The sequence below is a fragment of the Eurosta solidaginis genome, unplaced genomic scaffold (assembly GCF_040869045.1).
Source record: "Eurosta solidaginis isolate ZX-2024a unplaced genomic scaffold, ASM4086904v1 ctg00001085.1, whole genome shotgun sequence".
Classification (NCBI taxonomy): Eukaryota; Metazoa; Arthropoda; class Insecta; order Diptera; family Tephritidae; genus Eurosta; species Eurosta solidaginis.
The window spans coordinates 495,935-511,585 of NW_027136922.1; the positions used below are offsets into that span (position 1 = coordinate 495,935).

Here is a 15,651-nt window from a genome sequence, read left to right on the forward strand (position 1 = left end):
GCCACTAAGCCGCCTATGAACTCGTTTGCATATAAGGAAATTCGTGCACGTTTTTAATAACAACAGCGACAAAAAAATTACTTCCCCAATCAAATCCCACGAACTTTGAAAACGGAGAGACTGTTCGGATGGAAGTTTCTCTAATTAATCCCAGGAATGCCATTGATACACGGCCTCCTTCCCTGCAGTCAAACCAACTAGTTGTATACTAGAAGAATACTAGTTTGCCAAAAATTCCAACTAGTATGAGTTCTCGCTTTTTTCCATATTAGCAACTGGTATTTTTAACACGCGATGTCCTACGAAATATCTATTGCCAGCTTCTGCATCAGCATCATACCAATTGAAAAACTAGTCATTATATACACCGACATCATACCAGTTGACATACTAGTCAGCCTTTGCGCCAGCATTATACCAGATGACAAACTTGTTATTATATACACCAATATCATACCAATTGACATACTAGTCAGTGTATTCAACATCAACATACCAGTTGGCATACTACTCAGTCTATGCATCATTGTAATACCAGTTGACATACTAGTCGATATTTGCATCACCATCCCACTAGTTAATATACTAGTCCTAGTCGGGTTGAAAAATTACTTGAAAATTGATAAATTTGCTGAAATTTATTTTATTCATTATATTTCATATATATAAAAAGTATATATATATACACATATATCACTTTAAAATTTATCACTTAAATACATAATACTTTGGAATAGATTTTAATAAAAATTCATATAACTACGTATATAAAAACTTAAAAGTATAATTCAAAATTACTAAACTAGTAAAAATGCATTTTTGATTAATTTAATTAAATTATAAAAGTATTTATGATAGATATCACTTCATATATATCACTTCAACATATATAAACTTAGGAGCTAATGTAAATTCAAATTAATTATATATAAAAACTAAAAAAATATAATTCAAAATTTTCTAACTAAAATTAAATTCTTTTCAAAAATTAGCCTTCAAGGTTTCATCATTCTTATGTAATTAAAGAGCTACACCTTTTTTAGTTTTAGTTTAGAAAGTTACAGTTGAAATTCAGAATTTCAAATGGAAGTTTAGAAAATTATAATTGGAGTTTTTGAACTTCAATTGTAATTTTCTGAACTCCAATTGAACACTCTGAACTTCATTTGTAATTTTCTGAACTTCAATTGCAACTTTCCCAACTAAAACTGAAAAGGTTAAAAACAGTTTACTCCAGACTTTCTGGCAATGTTTTTACTGCCTTCGCCATGCCGCCTTTTTTTTTTGAAAAACCCGCTTCTTGTACAACTGCATTGCTTTTCTAAGTTGTTCTTCCGGTTCATCATTGGAAGTCAGGCTTATAATAGACTCTGCGAAATAATAAAATATCAAGATTATGTAAATTTAGCAATACGACCTACCATATAGGTCAAAAAAGAAATGTTTAGGATCACTACCACAATCACGATACACTGGCCGCTTGGTCTGCTTTCTGAGAGACAGCATTTGCTGATAAATTAAAATGTTAAAAAAGAGATACAAAGTTGAATATAATGAATTTAATTTAAGAATTGATGGATCTTTCTTGTTTGTCGGCAAAAGTACAACCCAACTCTCTCGCTTCTTGTTCGTCTCTCTTCGCTGCCACCAGTTAGCCTCGTTCGCTGCTAACTAACAGAAAGAGAGTACATCTGTATAGGGTCCCAGAGCATAACGTAATAGATGGGAATAAAAAATCGGATGCTTTATCTAAAAGGGACGCATCCCTACCTAACCTAACCATTCATGTCAATGTAATGTTGTGTCTTTTGCACAATTTAATCTTAACGCTTCGATTTTCACATTAACAAATAAGTAATATGAATATAAATGCAACTATTTCAAAATCAAATTAAAAAAAGTATTTTAGGGGAAGTATTGGAGCCTTACCTTTTAAGATATCCAGTATATGATTCCTTCTAATTATTACTGTGTGGCTATTTCCGCGACTGCGAACATTTCACGATTTTTTGGGACTATTCAAAGATTATTTTCTGGATACTGTTTTCAAGATCATATATTGGTATATCGCAATAGTTTTATGTTGTAGAAGTGGGGATACGAAACCACCCTGTGGCACTCTTTGTTTAATTCTTCTTGGTTTGGATGTTATGTTCCTGAAATACACCGATGCTTGCCGACCAGACAGATACTTTGCGGTCCACCTTTTGAGACATCGGGGAAGGGGTGACCTATCAGGTCTTGCAGTAACGTGCCGTGGTTGACCGTATCAAAAGATTTTGACAGGTCTAGCGCAACGAGTACTGTCCTATGGAAAGAGAATCTTCTAGGAAGGTCATACTCTTGTCAATGCGTCACGTGCAAGGGATGGTTGCATCGGACAGGTTGTTCTGGGCTAGATCCCAAAACCCTAAGTCCTCGTAACTTTCATAAATCTTTTGTGGCTCCTTGCTGTTCACGCCCAAGGGCGTCCCGTAGTCTACGTCTTAGCGCCCCCACTACCTTCCAGCAGCCCTACTTCTCAGCGAGCCAGAACAAGTCCCCGCTGCTGCTCGCGCCCTACGTCGCCACCAGCTCATACGGCCGCTCTCACTCATAACTACAATCTTCGTAATAGACTCGGTAGCAATGCCGAGCATGAGCCCCCGCCCCGTCTTCTTCCCTCCTCCTTTCCGGCAGCAATATTGTAGGTCAGGGAAACAGACTTTTAGTCCATACCGCCAGCACAGAATATATATGTTTGCGACATCCGCCCAATGCAGCTCCTGCCATGGACGGTGTTCTGGTCTCCGCGACGAGTCCTAGCCTTTCACAACCCAGGCGTAGTCACCCGTCACTTACTCCCAGAGTGACGACGTCTCCCCCTTGCACTTCAGAATTCTGCAATTAAACTGTAATGGATTAACTGGGAAGATCACGGAGATAGTCGATTTCATGAAGCGGCACAACATCCGCATTGCTGCGATTCAAGAGACTAAACTCACAGGAAGATCTGCTCTGCAAACCTGTTCTGAGTATAATGTCCACAGAAAAGATCGCGAGAGCAGAAATGGATGCGGTCTCGCGTTTACCATACACCACTCAGTGCAATATCATATATTTGATCCCGACATCGGCCGCAGGGACAATGTCCTAGAACGTCACGGATTATCTGTCCGGTCAGGCGATGTAAACCTAGAAATCATCAACATCTACATCCCTCCTGCCACCTGTTGCCCCAGTGGATACTGCCCTAATATCAGCGCCTTACTCACTGGTAATAATCGCATTATATTAGGCGATTTCAATGCCCATCACGATCTGTGGCATTCAAACTTGCAGGCTGACAGAGGGGTGAGATTTTGGCGGATCAAATAGAAGAAACAACGTTCTGCACCATAAACGGAGACTCCTCCACTCGTATGGCAGGAAGCTGTCACAGTTCACCGGATATATCAATCGTGAGCCCAGGACTCGTAAAATGCGTCAACTGGCAGCCGATGGTAACATTGGCATCCGACCACCTGGCAATACTTATTTCGCTCGAGCGTACCGCCGACTTCATCGTCACAGAAAAACACACTTTCATAAAATTCAAAAAAGGAAAGTGGGACGAATACACATCCTTTACAGACAGCCGCTTTGTTGCCTTCCGTATCCCGACTGATGCTCGCCAATGGGAGCGTGCTTTCCGCAAGGTTTTTGAATCCGCCTCGGCTCGTTCTCATTTTTCGGCGGAGGCCGCAAATTTAGCGAGAGAACGTGACCTTATAAGACAGCTCTATCCCGGCGACCCCCAAATAAGGGACATAAACCAACGCATCGGATTGCTTGTGGATGAATACAAGCGGGCGAAATGGGAGGAGCATCTAAGCGGTTGTAAGCTTTGGTCCACCGTAAAGTCCCTATCGAATCCGTCTAAGCACATTGACAAAATTTCCATCGCCTTTGGCGATAAAGTGCTGCCGGATTCGAAAAAATGCGCGAGCGCTTTCTACCGCCAATATATAATGCATTCTACGGTTGACAAAGTTATACGGAGAGCCAACAGACGCGCACATAAACAATATTCAGCGCGCCCCTATTACCATCATCGACAAAGAGGTTGACGATGCTATCGGTCAAGCTAAACCATCTAAAGCAGTGGGCCCAGATGGTATAGCCATGCCGATGCTTAAATGCCTAGAAACAGAGGGTTTCAAATATTTAGCACATGTCTTCCACCTGTCCCTTTCCACCTTTGTCATTTCCGAAAAATGGAAAATGGCCAAGGTGGTCCCGCTACTAAAGCCTAGGAAACCACCTAACATAGGAGAGTCGTATAACGCGATATCTCTCCTATCGCCAGTAGCTAAGACGCTTGAAGCCATTTTGCGCCCCTATTTCAAAGCAAATTTGCAACTAGCCTGTCATCAGCATGGTTTTAGAAAACTTCATAGCACAACCACCGCGGCGGCCACCGTGGTGTGATGGTAGCGTGCGCCGCCTACCACACCGTATGCCCTGGGTTCGCACCCCGGGCAAAGCAACATCAAAATTTTAGAAATAAGGTTTTTAAATTTGCAGAAAATTTTTCTAAGCGGGGTCGCCCCTCGGCAGTGTTTGGCAAGCGCTCCGGGTGTATTTCTGTCATGAAAAGCCCTCAGTGAAAACTCATCTGCCTTGCAGATGCCGTTCGGAGTCGGCATAAAACATGTAGGTCCCGTCCGGCCAATTTGTAGGGAAAATCAAGAGCAGCACGACGCAAATTGGAAGAGAAGCTCGGCCTTAGATCTCTTCGGAGGTTATCGCGCCTTACATTTATTTATTTTTAAATCATCGGCGACCTTATTTACAACATGGACGTCCCAAATGTCGGCCCATTTGAACATTCACGTCAATGGCCCTACGCTACCGACTGCCTTACACCCAAAACTCTTGGGTGTGACGTTTGTCCAGCATCTACATTTTGGTGAGCATGCAGCCGCAATTGCAGCATCATTATGGTCCACCCCTGTTGAAACGGCAAGATTTCTTGGACTCCCGTTAGAGGATATTGATGACAATTTGTGATCGGCCGCACCTATTGGATGGGGCAAAGCACTGCTACAATAACAACAACAACCAATTAATAAAACTAATATGTACTTTTGATAAAAAATACGTTCATTGTACACATGTCAACTTAATAACACACTTAGCAAATATATATGGGCAAGTCCTTGGTTATGGAGACGACATTCGCACTCATTTCAACCTGCATAAAAGAGAACATTAGCAGTGGACTGAGAGGATATTACAATATTTGAAGCAATAATTGTGGGTACCTCAAAAATATAAGTACGTATATATGCCCATATATGATGAGGTTCGGAATAGTTTAATGTTGTGTTTTCCTCGTGCAGACTGGCCCGCGTGTATTGGCTAGTTTTACGAATGAACAGACGTTTAAATCCATAACAAATTTACGCCTCATTAATACTTAAGGCAAGATCTTGATTATGTCAGCCCACTTAAGTTATAAGGGTGGTTACTCAAAATTTAGTGCACTGCCTCCAAATCTGGTTTTGTAGTAGTGTACGATGGAATATTGCATAATTGAAAACAGATAAAACTAATATGTACTTTTAGTTAAAAATACGTTCATTTGTAATGTAGTGTAACTCACCTCGCTCATAGAACGTGGCCGGCTAAGCATGCTTGCGTATCCAGGCCAAAGGTCGTCGGATTTGGTGGTTCCTTGCCGCCACTAAGCCGCCTATGAACTCGTTTGCATATAAGGAAATTCGTGCACGTTTTTAATAACAACAGCGACAAAAAAATTACTTCCCCAATGAAATCCCACGAACTTTGAAAACGGAGAGACTGTTCGGATGGAAGTTTCTCTAATTAATCCCAGGAATGCCATTGATACACGGCCTCCTTCCCTGCAGTCAAACCAACTAGTTGTATACTAGAAGAATACTAGTTTGCCAAAAATTCCAACTAGTATGAGTTCTCTCTTTTTTCCATATTAGCAACTGGTATTTTTAACACGGCGATGTCCTACGAAATATCAATTGCCAGCTTCTGCATCAGCATCATACCAATTGAAAAACTAGTCATTATATACACCGACATCATACCAGTTGACATACTAGTCAGCCTTTGCGCCAGCATTATACCAGATGACAAACTTGTTATTATATACACCAATATCATACCAATTGACATACTAGTCAGTGTATTCAACATCAACATACCAGTTGGCATACTACTCAGTCTATGCATCATTGTAATACCAGTTGACATACTAGTCGATATTTGCATCACCATCCCACTAGTTAATATACTAGTCCTAGTCGGGTTGAAAAATTACTTGAAAATTGATAAATTTGCTGAAATTCATTTTATTCATTATATTTCATATATATAAAAAGTATATATATATACACATATATCACTTTAAAATTTATCACTTAAATACATAATACTTTGGAATAGATTTTAATAAAAATTCATATAACTACGTATATAAAAACTTAAAAGTATAATTCAAAATTACTAAACTAGTAAAAATGCATTTTTGATTAATTTAATTAAATTATAAAAGTATTTATGATAGATATCACTTCATATATATCACTTCAACATATATAAACTTAGGAGCTAATGTAAATTCAAATTACTTATATATAAAAACTAAAAAAATATAATTCAAAATTTTCTAACTAAAATTAAATTCTTTTCAAAAATTAGCCTTCAAGGTTTCATCATTCTTATGTAATTAAAGAGCTACACCTTTTTTAGTTTTAGTTTAGAAAGTTACAGTTGAAATTCAGAATTTCAAATTGAAGTTTAGAAAATTATAATTGGAGTTTTTGAACTTCAATTGTAATTTTCTGAACTCCAATTGAACACTCTGAACTTCATTTGTAATTTTCTGAACTTCAATTGCAACTTTCCCAACTAAAACTGAAAAGGTTAAAAACAGTTTACTCCAGACTTTCTGGCAATGTTTTTACTGCCTTCGCCATGCCGCCTTTTTTTTTTGAAAAACCCGCTTCTTGTACAACTGCATTGCTTTTCTAAGTTGTTCTTCCGGTTCATCATTGGAAGTCAGGCTTATAATAGACTGCGAAATAATAAAATATCAAGATTATGTAAATTTAATACTTTTTACGGATGTTACCCAAGAAAACTGAATAAAACTTTGAGTGGTCTTTAAGGCCCTTCTTCCCATGCGTCCCGTCAACATTGTAGTCCATTATGACTGCACTGCTGAGGACTTTTTCAAGGTTTTTCTTAACCGAACTTTGCAGCAAAGTTCCTAAGTGTTGAAATCTGTGAAAGTGAAAATGATTATTAGTATAGACCATGTATGATACAAATCGTTCCAAGCACAACATAGCTTTAGCTCCATTCACAAAGTCCATAACCAAAAATTGTTTTTAAGAAGAATTTTTCACATATCTTGTATTTTTTGGTTAGGGACTTTATGAATTGAGCTACCGATAAGTAATTAAGAAAATTTTAAAACAAGTGTTTACCATCCAGAAGAAAGTACAATGAAGAAAAACAGCAAAAGGCTATGGAAAATAGTTTTTGAATGACGTAACCGATTTTACGCCAACGATAAATATGAATCTGTCAAACTATTTGTGAAAATGATAATACAACATGGATTTAATAAGTAGGCGTGGTCACTAGTTAACGTATGTCATTAATCCGATTCACCAATTACTATCTATTGAGATTTGAAAAATTGTCCACCTATTCGTTTTTAATTTTTTATTTAAAAAGTAAAATTAAGTCTAAGATCGGGTATAACCAAACTGCATATTCTCAGCCAAGAGCGCTTATCGCACTGACAATTAGTTTAAGTTTTTTGAAATTGAATAAAATTAATACTTGGCGTGATGTACCTCGACGATGTTTAGGCCGAACTTCTCTTTCAATTTGCATAGTTCTTTTTTTGGTTTTTCTTAGAAATTGGCGAGACGCGAACTAAAAGGCTTACGGCGACTCTGAACGTCATCTGCAAGGCAGATCAATTTTCACTGGGAAGCTTTTCATGCACAAATACACGCTTAGTGTTTGCCAAATCACTGCCGAGAAATACTTTCTTCCAATTAAACAAATATGTTTCTAAATGTTTGAGATTTTTCTCGGGACTTGAACCCAGGACCTTCCATGTGGTAGGCGGAGTTCCCTTTCTGAAAAAATTAACCCGATTTTAGAAAACGTAAATAAAGAAAATTCAACCTACAATTTGATTATTTATAATTTTCACTGTTGGAAAAAATACTTACAAACAAACTCCGATTCTCAGGTACAACCTTTTCATCAATCTTAAACAAATCCTCTGCACACGACAGAGGAAAGCAAGATTTTACTGAGCACGCTACAGCTTCTTTTTCAACTAACTTGCTCATTACCACTTTTTGGTCTGCAAGTGCAGTATTCACTGCAGCATTTTGAGAAGACATAAAAGCTAAAGAAAATAAAGTTGAATCAAGGTAAATGTAATATGTATATAGAAATATATTTAACATTCTTACACAAAATGGTCTCCTTCAGGTTTCCGACGGTTTCTGAAAGTAAAAACAACACAAATTACCAAATAGATCTTGCATTCATGTAGAGCTTTTAGCTTTAGACGTTGTTCTGCCCTAAATTTGGCCTATCTGCATACATTTTAATAAGCTTTTTCCGTCTAACTCTGCCCTACCCCTCTACACTTTTTTTTATTCACTCCTCCCACCGTCTTTTTTGCTTCATCTCCATCTTCGTCTCATTCTATCTCTTTCTCAGTCTCCTTCTCTGTTTTCTCTTCTCTCAAGTTTTTCTCCTTCTTCTTCATCTCTTATTGCCCGAAAACGGAGGTCGAGACGCGTCATTTGATACCACCTTTGATAATTTTTGATAAAAATTAGGTGGTGCACCGTCTTGTAAAACGTTACCATATAGATTCGGTTCTGGGAATTGAATCTTCCAATTCCAAATGGTGGCAGTCCTCTTGCCTCTAGTTAAAGCGCCAGGTTAACAAACGTATAAGGGTAATATATTGGCAACCTTTAGACGTGCCTAAGCAGTTAACGCATGTTGTAAAGTAAAAATCCGTGGCGCAATAATTTTCCTTTTTTATTAAAGTCAAGGGATGTCTGTAAATCCCTTAAAATAACTGGTTAAGCGAAAGTTGACGATTTATGTTATGAATCTTTTTTCTTTTTTTTTTTTTGGATAATTTCTGTGGTAGGGATTCTTAAGATTCTCATAAAATCAGGTTATATTCCGACAGTATTTTCAATTTAATAGGGTTTTCATGGCCACACGCCAGTCACAAAATCAGAAAAGTTTTTAATATTTATTTTTCCACAGCTAGTACACACTGGTAATACCAAAGAGGCCAGAACCACGTGTAGCAGCTTGCGAATGGATGTCAATTTTTGTAATTGTTCTTAATTTCAATTGAGATTGGTATTTCGATGGCACCACGCCAGGTTATATTCAATTTGTCAATTTATTAATGAATGTTCACAGAAAGTGATTTTAAATGTTTGCAATCAAAATTGCAATTTAATGTACATCGCTATGCACAGAGTATTGCATAGCTTTTAACACGAGCTGCTTATTCAGCATAAATTATATATTATAAGCCGTAATTTGTTCCGTTATAATTCCGAGAATTTCCAGTATATGGCCTGCTGCCATGTGCTAAACATTGTCCCGTTACGACAGTTATATGTAAATCAAGTTGGTATTATGTGGCCCACGCCAGGTTTTAAATTCCAATATGCGTTCACTTATAATTTCACTGATTCCTGTTAGGAGTGGACAACCCCATCTGACTCCAGGTCAGTGGAGCACTGCATCTCCCAACTCCGCCGAAAAGCCAGAAGGAAGCACTAAGCCAACCTTGAGGCCTATTTAAAATTTCCGGCTCAACTAAAAAAGCCCGACAAATTGCAGTTGAGCCGAGGATGACCCGCACGATCACTCCGACGAAACGACTAGAACGGAATTGTATGTTATGAATCTAGAACTTCTCAAAATATAAACAGATTTGTTTACATAATTTTTCGATATGACAGGAGAGTAGTTAGAGAACGCATATTAACGATGGTACTATCGAAATTGCATTAATTTAACCCTTGAACTGAAATGTATAGGCCCTACACATAAGATTTTGTATGCATCATCGTGAGCTGACGGATGACTGCATGTATTTGCCGGAGGAGCGACAAATAGCCTAAAACTGTGACTACTATACCCATTAAATAACTTACCTTGCAAATTTGTTATCTTTGCATCCAACGCCTTGCAACCTGCACACCCTGCAACTTGTGACTTTTTATCTGGAAAAGAAAAAAACCCCGAGTTTATGATAACTTATACAGATGTATATGTGATGGCACTTACAAGAGGATGATGGTACGTTCTCTACGTTGGTGAAGGATACGCGATTTATACCTTTCGGCATGGTTGGTTTGTATTTATTGTTTAAATTCAATAGATATATGTTAATTTAGGTAATAAGTAAGGAAATTAATATTTTGTTGCATATGATTTCGCACCACCAAACAAAACAAATTATTAATTTCCCTAATGTGTTCAATTTAAATTGAGTTAAAGTGCCATGTAACAATGGCAGCAATAATATGCTATCAATATGAGGGAGACCCACTAGTTTACATTCTATTTCTTCAATAGGGTATTGATTTTCCTCGTCTATGAGTGAGAAGTCGCTCAGCAAATACGAAGGGACATGGAGTCAAGTTCTAAAAAGAAACTTCTCAAATTTATAAACTCTTTCGCTATTACAAAACGTCTGTCTTCTGAAAACCCTGTAATTTCTATTGGTTTGAATGGTTTAATGAGGCAAAAGCTATCTGGATTTTTAGAAGAAAATACGCAATCCTGGGAGAAAAAACACAAACCTCTGCCCCTCAACGTTTTAAAGCCCTGATGTTTATCCTTTGCTAGCAACGTTTCATGGCTGACTCTATTTATTATTTGTGGAAGAATTTGAGTTTGCTTTTTCACATACTTTTTTAATGTTTGTAAATAATTTTCGATATCGTAAGCTGAAAAACTTGATAACAGACCAATTGATTCAACACTCTCCGTTAGATGCAGTAAATGATGGACGTTATGAGTAACACTGGAATTCCCGAAAATAGTTGAGAAATTTTCAACAAATAAAGATAACATATTTTTTGCAATTTCCAAATTATCTAAATATAATTTAGGACAAAAGAGCATGCTATACGCACAGAATCGAAGCAAAGATTGATACTGTAGGTCACCATGAACATTGTCCTTAAAAGAAATTGGCGAAACTCAGTTGCCTTCCAATTTGAGATTTCGTCGAACGACCTGGGCTTACGTGCGAATTCCTTCGTTATACACGGTACTAAAGAGACTAAAAATTGCGACATATGTTTCTTTTTAAGCTTTTCAACTTTTAAATTTATATCGTCTTGAATCATTATTTTTAAAAAGTTTCGCATTATCCCCAAATCCACCCAATTCATACTATCTATTGCTACTTGGCTTATCATTTTTACACCAATATTTTCTAGTGGAGTCTCCGAATTCCTAAATTTCGGGGCATGATGTGTTTTATATCTTCTGGTTAAAAAGTCATTGTCAGTTACCAAATTTCCAGACACAGAAGAATATACCATTACATGGTTTACTTTTACCCCGATTTGCGTACACTTGCTGCAACCATGAGAAGCTGAATGATAAGGTGTACCGCAAACAAACGCTTTCGCCGGAGCATCACATACAATTGACCTTATCAGAACTTTTAACAATTTGCCACCTAGGTCAATGCCATTTTCTAAGATATTCTCCATTTCCGTAACAAAAGGATTTAAAAATTCCGAAACATCGCTTGGCTTTTTATTCCCAACATATATACCGACAGGAAAAACACAAACAGTGCTAAAATCAACTAGCCGCACCAATATTGGCCACAATTGAATGCGAGAGCTTCTGAATAATGGCAACCCATCAATGTTGATGTCTATATAAACGGTGTCAATTTCTTTAAATATGTATGCAATTTTCTCCAATTGCTTTCTCAAACCAACATGGCAATAGAGTCCTGGTGGAATGGATTTAGTAACTGTGATTTCTCTTCTTTTGGCATAGAGTGTTTCGGCGCTTCTTGGTACATCCAGATTCTCTTCTTGTAAAATAATAAGAAGGCTCTCAAATGCTCTACGTGATGGTCTAAAAGTAGTAAACCATTCCAGGATTTTTTCCTTAAAGGAACGCAGTTTGCCTTCAACTGAATTTCCACTATCTACATTCATAGCTCCATCTGAACAATCACTTTCCTCACGTTCATACTTAGTAGGCAAACTTCCTATATCGCCAACTCCACTTATGCTAGTAGCGCATTCCTCCACAGAGGATTTTCATGGCCCTGCTTCATAATTACTAGAAACTGGTCTAAACAAATTCCTAGCATACATTTCCCTTTGCTTCTTGAAAAGTCTTCTCATATTACGATTGCTATTCATTGTTACATGCAATTTTCAACTCACCAAAATCGCAAAACACCACAAAATTTATATTTTTAATTTTATTTTTTATTTTATATTATTTTTATAAGGCCGAGCAAAATTTTTCCACTTTTCCGTACACGCTTGATGATTTGGAATGCATACTGAAAAAGTTAGATGTGTATATGCAAGCCGTTTATCGATTATTGCGATTGTCACCGATAGATCGAAAAAATGTAGTCCGCAGATATGATCGTCCGTGCTCGTGTTATGTTTTTCTTAAAACAGCTGCTGTCATATTACATCTATAACAAACTTTTTATGGAATAACCACAATATGTTGTTTTCCAAATAATATATAAAGTATTACATGTAAAACCAATGCGGTAAGGATAGAAAGCAAATCGATGATAGATTGAAATGTACACACGCTCATTTGAATTCATGTGTTTAGTTTTTTCGGCCGACTATAGTCGGTGGCAGTGTAATGGGGGATACATCAACGCTTTGATCGCTTTAAAGAGAATAAAGCAGCGAAGGCACAAAGCGAAGCAACGCGAGCAAAAAATTTACATGGATCGCTTTCCGACGTTGATTTTGAACAATGAAACGTCTTGCTGCTTTAAAATAAGCACAGATTTAGCTGCACTACACTACGCTGCAAAATATTCTTTGAATGTATTCTTATGGGCAAAGTCCAAAAAGTGTAGCGCCGTTGCCGCTACATGTCGCGCATGTAAGTCCACCTTTAGTTTTATTGACGACATACGACATATCTGTACTGTTTTCACTATTTAACTTGAATCCATGCGGTTAGATAACATCTTTATAACTTATAATGTGTGTTCATACATGTTTTCTATACACATTTTTTCCTCAGAGTTCAATGAACTAATTTACACACAGCCGTATTCTAAATATTTGAACAGTATACTTTTACGGGAACGCAAAACTTAGTGGTTGTGGGTAATATGAGGCAGCGCGTAATATTTCCAAATGCTAACTTATATCGCTATATCAAATTTTATCGATAGTTCCGTTTATCGAAAATTGTGAACATAAGTGTTTTGCGAGGATATAGTTTTGGTCTCCAAACCGGTGTTGGACCCACCCAGCGTAATTTTTTATAAGCGCGGCCGAGGGCCGCCAACACAGAAAGGTATTCTGCGCAAAAATACTATGGATACCACCCCCGGTTTCGGAGGTACCCGCTGGTCTTTTTTCGGGTTTTCGTTAATATCTTTTGAACGACTTAAAATTTTTATTTTCCGCCTTCGGTATTAATACTGATGTCAAGACGCGTCGTTTGATACCTCTCGATATTTTTGGTAGCGTATTAGCAGTCGACCCCTCAACTAGACTTTTACCATATAATTTAGTAATAATAAAATATGCAAATTACTTATATATGTATATTTTTCAGATTTTAAGATGAAACAAAAAATATCAGGAGGGAGGGTAATTTTTTACGACAGCATGACACTGCTAATACGCGTCAAAAATATCGAGAGATGTATCAAAAGGCGCGTATTGACCTCGAGAACAATAATCCGAAGGCGGAAAATAAAAATTGTATCTCTGTCCGGAGATGTTTGCAGTTAAAGTTGGCGATTTTCATGTGGTTGTTGTAATGTTGTTGTACCCACCAAAAAAAGGTAAAAGTCTAGTTGAGGGGTCGACTGCTAATACGCATCAAAAAATATCGAGAGAGGTGGCAAAAGACGCGTATTAATCTCGAGAACAATAATCCAAAGGCGGAAAAGAAAAATTTTATCTCTGTCCGCAGATATTTGCAGTTGAAGTTGGCGATTTTCATGTGGTTGTTGTAATGTTGTTGTACCCACCAAAAAAAGAGAGAGACCAAAACTATATCCGCGCAAAACACTTTTACCCACAGTTTTTCTTGTGGGTACTACAAAATCATCAAAATAACAACAACCACATGAAAATTTTCAATTTTGTTTGGAAATATATCCGAAACGAAATAAAATTTTGAATTCCTGCCTTTGGATTCGTGATCCTGGGTGCAAAGCGCGTCTTTTGACACCTCTCGTGATATTTTTGGACGAGTTTTAGCAGTTGTGAGCTAAAGTAAACAATTACCGTAATTTTTTATAAGCGCGGCCGAAGGCCGCCAACGCAGGTGTTCTGCGCAAAAATACTATGGATACCACCCCCGGTTTCGGAGGTACCCGCGGGTCCTTTTTCGGATTTCCTTAATATCTTTTGAACGAGTAAAAATTTTTATTTTCCGAATTCGGATTATTAATACTGATGTCAAGACGCGTATTAGCAGTGTCATGCTATCGTAAAGAATTACCGAAAACAAATAGCGTACTTAGGGATTTTGCAAGAATTAAATTTTTTTCCAAGGCTGAACGCCGTCAATGCAGAAAGTTTTTATGCGTAAAATACTATAATTTCGGAGCGGTCCGGCGTCCGGGTTGTCTAGAAAATATATCGATAGACACAAAGTATTTGAGTTTAGTTTTTGCATTCGCGTTCCAAAACACGTATTTTGATACCTCTCCCGATATTTTTGGACGTGTATTAAAAGTGTCTTGCGGCCTTATAATTACCCTTGTATGCGTATTACAATTAAGTTGATGTATATTGAACTAAAGAGATATTAAACTAGAGAGATTATCAATCATTTTGTAAATTAATTTATCTATTGAGGGGCCACGGACTTTTGCCATTATTATGTAGTTGTCGGCATAGGAAATAATAGTAACTCCCCTTTATAACTCTTCTAGATTTTGAAGTTCCGTTTGCGCTCAATCTACTTAGCCAACGGAACGAAATAACATATGCCGATTTTGTGATCGTTCAGCGGAGACGCCAAACCATATCCTCCTGGTATGTGACGCAGTCTCAAGACGCAGTGCAAAGTTTACGGGCTCGCCATGGCCAGAACATGCCCACGTTAAATTCCTCAAGCCAAGAGAACTGCAAGAGTTCATTAAGGAAATCGGCTTGGATGAGGTGGTGTGAAGGAGGTGAAGGCAAAATAGACCAATGGTAGCATCGCAATCAATAAATTATCTATCTATCTAACGGAGAGGGAACGAGCCAGTTGTTGTTGTTGCGCGTTTCTCTACGGGGAGTGCGTTCCTCCTCTGCTAGTTCTGGGTATTTGTCTTTGAGTACCGGAGGGCAGTGTTTTGGCAGGCCTGTAGCTTCTTCCACTGAGTAT

General features: G+C 37.7%; 1 long non-coding RNA gene across 1 annotated transcript; it reads right to left on the minus strand.

Annotated features, from left to right (window-relative positions):
• Nucleotides 1-1,264: 1,264 nt before the first annotated feature.
• On the minus strand, nucleotides 1,265-10,288 carry LOC137235805 (uncharacterized). Its single transcript, XR_010948053.1, has 4 exons — nucleotides 10,227-10,288; nucleotides 8,499-8,531; nucleotides 7,130-7,281; nucleotides 1,265-1,370 (listed from the first exon to the last, which is right to left on the minus strand). It is a non-coding gene; the product is annotated as an uncharacterized lncRNA (long non-coding RNA).
• Nucleotides 10,289-15,651: the final 5,363 nt, after the last annotated feature.